At 41.6% G+C, this 7,424-nt stretch overlaps 1 pseudogene; it reads left to right on the forward strand.

Annotated features, from left to right (window-relative positions):
* Positions 1–963, forward strand: LOC119924013 (annotated as a pseudogene).
* Positions 964–7,424: the final 6,461 nt, after the last annotated feature.

Here is a 7,424-nt window from a genome sequence, read left to right on the forward strand (position 1 = left end):
ATGCTTCCTAAAAATTATACTACTGGATTGGAATTTGTTCTCTTGGGACTGGCATCACAGCCGAGCTGCAGGTAATCCTCTTCATGGTCTTCCTGGTGATCTACCTTGTCACTCTAGTGGGGAACCTGGGGCTGATCCTTCTAATCAAGGCTGACTCCCTACTACACACTCCCATGTACTTTTTCCTCAGCCACTTCTCCTTCATGGGTCTATGCTATTCTACCATTTTCTCCTCTCAGATGCTAGTGCATTTCTATCAGAGAAGAAGACAATTTCTTCTGCTGGATGCTTTATGCAGTGCCTTCTGTTCACTGGCCTTGTGATTACCGAGTTTTATATCCTTGCTGCAATGGCTATTGATCGTTTTGTGGCTATCTGTTACCTTCTACAATATGGCAGCAAGATGTCCAAGAATGCCTGCCTTTGCTGGGTTGCTGTTCCCTACACCTTTGGCCTCCTGAATGGCCTTTCCCAGACAGTACTGACGTTCCACTTATCCTTCTGTAGCTCCAAGACAACCAATCATTTCTACTGTGCTGATCCACCCCACATCATGGTGCCTTGCTCTGCTACCTATATCAAAGAAATGGCAATGTTTGTTGTTGCTGGCTTCACTTTATCTAGGTCCATCGTAATAATTCTCTTATCGTACATTTTTATTTTTGGTGCCATTTTGTGGGTCCATTCTGCTGAAGGAAAGGCACTGAGACTTCTCCACCTGTGGCTCCACATTATAGCTATCATCGTATTTTATGGGACAGTTTCCAGCATGTATCTGCGGTGGCCTTCGAAGCAGTCTCTAGAGGAGTCAAAAATCACTGCCGTCTTTTATTCCTTTGTAAGTCCCATGTTGAACCCCTAGATCTCAGTCCGAGGAACAAGAATGTAATGGATGCCCTGAAGAAAGTAATCAGGAGAAAACTGTTTAATCATATGGCAGGCTCCATGTCCACCATTTTCTAATAATCCAGGAATGAAAGAGCAACAAAATAAAGCTTGTTTACCCTTTCCAGCCTGACCTTTCTCTTGTCTCATTTTCTCTTAAAAATAAGAGGGAATGGTCCTTTTTTGACATCTCAATGTCCTTCTTCTGAATGCTGTGTTCCTGAGAATAGGGGAAAGGAAATGATGCTATCCATAGATCATAAATAATCTTACCCATAGACTATATCAAATTCTTTCATCCAGTTTTAAATGTCATTCTAATTCATATAAATCATATGATTTAGCTAGGTGTATTTTCATTGATTCAGGCCAGCAAAAGTTCTCTAACAGTCCAATAGGTTTCCTGGGCAAGCCCTAACTTCAGCAAACATCTTTTAAAAGGGGCCAGAGACATTACCTGCTGCAGTGAAGATGCATTTTATATAACCGTTGAAGGAAAATGGGCCAAGCAAGATATCCCTGTCATGAGTGTGACCCCTGACACACTTCCTTAGACTATCTTTTGGTAAAATAGCATGACCCCCTGGACCTACATCTTGAGACTAACTCATTTTAACATTAACTCAACTTCTAATCTACTTCCTAAACTAACTCTCTTTACAAACATGATCCCCTGCCTTCTGCCTATTGCATCCTGCCAAGGTGTAGGGATCGCCAGCTTAGTGATTAGAGAAGAAAGGAAAACTGGAGAAGAAAGTAAAATTCACTGTCATCCCAAATTGACAAAACAGAGCAAATTATTTGGTTAATAATACAGTCGGGCATACCCGGAAGAAGTTCGATATCACAGTCAACAAGAATAGTATAAGAGGAGGGGAAAATGAGACCCATGTCCCTGCCTGTCAACCTACGAATCAAGCAAAAACTCCTTACTCTTGGCTTCAAGGCTCTCCATCACCTCGCCCCCTCCTACCTCACCTCCCTTCTCTCCTTCTACAGCCCAGCCTGCACCCTCCACTCCTCTGCCACTAACCTCCTCACTGTGCCTTGTTCTTGCCTGTCCCTCTGTTGACCTCCAGCCCACATCCTTCCCCTGGCATAGAATGCCCTCCCTCCACACATCTGCCTCCCTTCAAAGCCCTGATGAGAGCTCACCTCCTCCAGAAGCCCTTACCAGACTGATCCCCCTTCTTCCTCTCCTCCTTCCCATCCTGCCCACCCTATCTTCTTCCCCTCCCCCAGCACCTGTATATATTTGTACAGATTTATTACTCTATTCATTTTACTTGTACTATTCTATTTATTTTGTTAATGATGTGCATATAGCTTTAATTCTATTTGAGAAGCAGCATGACTCAGTGAATAGAGCACGGGCTTTGGAGTCAGAGATCATGGGTTCAAATCCCGGCTCTGCCATTTGTCAGCTGTGTGACTTTGGGCAAGTCACTTAACTTCCCTGTGCCTCAGTTACCTCATCTGTCAAATGGGGATTAATACTGTGAGCCCCATGTGGGACAACCTGATCACCTTGTAACCTCCCCAGCGCTTAGAACAGTGCTTTGCACATAGTAAGCGCTTAATACATGCCATTATTATTATTATTATTACTATTTGTTCTGACGATTTTGACACCTCTCTACATGTTTTGTTGTTTGTCTCCCCCTACTAGACTGTGAGCCCATTGTTAGGTAGGGATTGTCCTTATATGTTGCCGACTTGTACTTCCCAAGCACTTAGTACAGTGCTCTGCACACAGTAAGCACTCAATAAATACAATTGAATAAATGAATGCTTGCTGTCATCCGAAGGGGAGGCAGGGACAGCATGAGTCCAAGGAACTTCTTAAACCAAGGACACCCATGACGGTTTGCCTTGTTATGGACTGGGGCACCGAATTAGACTGATCATCTCGTGGTAGGAGAACTCTACACCTGGATTGGGAGGGGAAAGTTGTTTGTTGCTATATAGCTGAGTCTTGGATTTCCTGTTGCTGTATATTAAAATATCTAGTTTCTAATTCAGTTAGAGTGATAATTCCCTTAGCGACCCCAACACATGAATATAATCCTGGGTACCAAATTGGCCACTGGCAACCTGACAATAATATTGGTTGATTTTATGGTGCTCCCATTAAACTAGGCCTGTGCATTTTTGGTGTGGCATTTTGACATAGCGGAAACCTTTGTTTGCAGAATCCACTCACTAACACAAACAATTTTCAGACCTAGACAGTCTGGCCATTTAAGAGGAAGACCTCTCTAGAAGAATAATGCTATGGAATAATACTAATTGTGGTATATGTTAAATGCTTACTACGTGCCAAGCATTGTGCTAATCACTGAGTTATATACAACACAGTCAGATCAGACACAGTGCCTGTCCTACATGGGAATCACAATTTAGGTAGGAAGGAGAACAGCTATTTCATTCCCAATTGGCAGATAATGAAACTGAGACACAGAAAACTTAAGTAACTTGCCCAGGTTCAAACGGCAGGCAAATGGAAGGGGCTGGGATTACAATTTCGGTCAGCTGGCTCCCAGGCCCCTTCTCTTTCCGGGAAATATTGGTGACCAGATATTTCTAGAGCACCCCTAGAAAACACGAAACTGTATCGGTTGCATGAGAAAGGTGACTGAATTGGTAGAGGGTCAAGACTGCATGGTTGCACAGGGTTGGCTTCAAGGAAATGGAGATAGAAAGAGAGTCAATCAGTCAGTCAGTTGTATTTATTGAGCACTTACTGTATGCAAAGCACTATACTAAGCACTTGTTAGAGTACAATAGAACACTATGAGACACATTCCCTGCCCACAGTGAGCTTACAGTCTAGAAGGGATCTTACAGAGGGAGTTGGGGAATGGAGAGAGGAAAAAAGGGGAGAGGTCAAGGAGGAAAGGCCAAGGAAAGAGGAATGAAAAGAGGGAGGGACAGACTCTCCTGCTCAACCACCATTACTGCCCTCTTCTGCCCTCTGCTGTGGGCCATCATCTGCCCACCCTGGCCACCACAGCCAAAGCCGCTACTTTACAACAACCAAATATCCATCTGGCTAGACATATTTCCTTACAAGAATGATATAGACCACAATAGTAGATAGGTAGTCATTCTATGGGAAAGTTGCCCTAGAGTATTTCTTTTGAAGTGATCGGTTTTTATTGTTTAATGTCAGGGTCTTCAATAAGCAAATTGTACTTAGACCTTCTGGCAGTAATCCACTTAGCTTCACTATTATTCCCATCTGCTACATGCTCATTTTTTCTGCCATCCTTAGTATCCGTTCTGCTGAGGAGCAACAAGGAGTCTTCCCTATTTGTGGCTTCCATTTGACCCTCGGTTATCAAGTTTCCTGGGATTCTTTTCTGAATCTCTGTTAGAACAGTTCAACCTTTTTGGGTCCGATAGGGCAGGGATTGTGGATCCCACTTTGGCATTTTCAATCTTATACATACTCATAGGTGAACACCATCCATAGTGTCTTCAAATACAATTGATAGATCTTCTTCAAATACAAAGGACATTTATATAGAGTTGGAGTTAAAGAGTCTGATTAAGGGAAACATTTTTGAAGTTTTCTGTGACTGTCTGTGTCTCAAATGTGATTAACTGATTGATCATCCTGAATCTCTCAGATGGAAGGCAACATGGGTTCAGTGAAAGAGCAGGGGACTTGGACGTCCATGAGATCTTGAGCTAGTCACAACCACTCCGGATCTCAGTTCCAACATCTGTAAAATGGGGATAAGATGCTTGGTTTCCTAACCTTTTAGACTGTGAGCCGTCCATAGGAAAGGGACTATGTTCGTTCTGGTGATCTTCTACCTACCCTAGCACTAAACGTGATGCTTTGACACACACTAAATGCTTGAAAAAAAATGTTATTATGTCTCTTTCTTTCTGTTTCTCTTTCTCATTCATACACACACACACAAATTCACATTAACATATGCTGAAAGTTTTAGCAAGTGTTTATTCCTCCATGCAAGCAGTAACAAGGCTTAACACGAGTCAAACATAATGAAATTCTGTAATTAGTTGTAGCAGTTTAGCTGTTTAAATTAACCAGAGGAGACTTAATTTATCCTGGGAAACTGGGAAATAAAGAGAAAGTACGGAGCTTATGTGAACACCTTTCTTCGAAAAATGAATTATGAATCATAATCATTAATATTGCATCTCCAGAGCTGAACCAAACAGTATTACTATAATTGCTTCCTCTGGGTGAAGTCTAGAAAGGCTGTAAGGATTTGAGTCCCCAAAGTACAAATGCCACTATAAACTGTCTCTACCAACCCCTCTCCTTGAGAAAGTTCTGAGATATTTTCTTCTTTCACAGGTAGGTCTAGCAATCCTACACATTTGTACACCTAGATACATTTTTCCATTTTCTTTTTTGGTGCTAATTTGGAATAAGGCAGAAATGGTAGAACTGGAGACCTGATAAAACTGTCAATTGGATGTGGATAGAAACATGTTTTCATCTACTTAATCAGATTCCCAAGGAAGAGATTGAAGTTATTTTAGAGCAAATCTATTTATTTTAGCTATTCGTTATGCTCTTCACAAGGGAACATGAATCGCATTCAGAGGAATCGTCTACTCATAGCAGTCCCAAAGAAATTCTATTAAATGAAATGCTTTCAGGTGGGGAAAAAATAAATATCACTATTAGTAAGTATTTCTATATAATCCTGCATCTCTGGCAATAGATGGCCAACAATTTCCAAAACATGAGTATGCTTCAGAACGTGACTACCAATTCTGTTATATTGTATTCTCCCAAGTGCTTAGTCCAATTCTCTAAGCACAATGGTCCTACTCTACCACTGAGTTTCTGCAGGATCTGAAGTGAGTCACTTAATCTCAGCTACTTGTCCCAATTATTCCACTATCATATGCCTCCAACCTTCAAAATTGAGCTGACCACAGATTTATCAACATAACCGGGCTGCCTGTCCTGGCTGTGTCTCTGACTCTGCACTGAGAGAGCAGTGGAGTTGTGGAGAAAGGCAACTTCAATTATCAGAAACACTTGTAGGGAACCAAGATTACATATAAGCACCAAGTGCTCTGTACAGTGCTCTGTACACAGTAAGTCCTCTATAAATGCCACTGATTGATTGTGGATGCTTGGAGTTTGTTTTGAACATTTCCCAGAAGCACTTGCTGTGGGAAGAAATCCAGACCACCAATTAGAACTTTAGATGTACCATGAGGAAAGCATGGATTTTTTATATTTCCCCTGATAATTCACCGTAGATATTCCACACATCACAATTTGTAAACCAACATCCTTCTACTCCACACAGATTGGAGAATGTATTCTCCCTCTTCATATTTTGGTCTGTGAACTTATTCCTCAATGGAATTAGGTCATTCTTTCTCCTCCTGAACAGGGATGGGAATAGGGCTCACTATGCCTATTTGAAATCAATTCATCTGTATGTGGCATTGCTGTAAACCTTATGGATCTGTTTCAAAAATTTATATTGTACAGTGGTGAAGGACAGCTTTGACGTTGAACTGCTATTGCATATATTTAATCCTTTGTGATTCCATTGTCCCTTAGATTTCCCAATTCACTGGCAAATACAATCTACCACAGCTTTTGAGATAATCATCATCTTGCTATTCTACCAGGTTTTATTTTATTTTAGTTGATTGAGATTCCTGGAAATAGCAGTTGCTCTCCTGAGTCATCTTTGAATCGAGGTCGTGCCACATTACCTCCTAGAGGCCTTCCCCAACTAATCCAATCAATCAATCAATCATTTGCATTTATTGAGCACTTCCCCCAATATTACATCACCGGGCTCCAATTATATAAAAGCTCTGCCACATTTTAAAACCATATCACCCACCCTCTTTTCAAACTCCGATCACTCAAATGCTACTTAAATTCCTAAAATGAAACTGAAGGACTTACTGCTGAATGCTCAGAATTTCGGAACATCCTTGTTCCTGTGAACCTGTGTCCGTATGAGAGCCTGGCTTTCAATTCCATAGTCTGGGAATCTGGTTCATTCTGGATTCTACCACCTTCAGACCATCCTAGACTCATGGAGCTCTCTCCATCCTTTCCCAGAGATACTAGTACAATTCCAGTCTCCTCAAGCCCTTTTGGTTCCTTGTATTCATCCTGTCCTCAGCCCCACAGCACTTATGGACATGTCCCTAATTTATTTATTTATACCAATATCTGTCTCCCCGTCTAAGCTGCAAGCTCATTGTGGGCAGGGAATATGTCTGTTATATTGTTAAATTGTACTCTCCCAAGTGCTTAGTAAAGTGATCTCCACTGTAGGTAAATGATAAATAAATATGATTGATTCCCCCTCTTATTTGTTGCTTGTTTTTTCTGATATCAGTGGAGAAGTAACGCAGCCTAGTGAATAGTGCACAGGCCTGGGAGACAGAGGACCCGCGTTTTAATCCTGGTTCAGCAGCTTCTCTGCTGTTTGACTTTGGGCAATTCACTTTACTTCTCTTTGCCTCCATTACTTTAACTGTAAAATGGGAATTAAGACTGAGCCCCATGT

This window comes from Tachyglossus aculeatus, unplaced genomic scaffold (genome assembly GCF_015852505.1).
Source record: "Tachyglossus aculeatus isolate mTacAcu1 unplaced genomic scaffold, mTacAcu1.pri scaffold_78_arrow_ctg1, whole genome shotgun sequence".
In the NCBI taxonomy this organism is placed as follows: domain Eukaryota; kingdom Metazoa; phylum Chordata; class Mammalia; order Monotremata; family Tachyglossidae; genus Tachyglossus; species Tachyglossus aculeatus.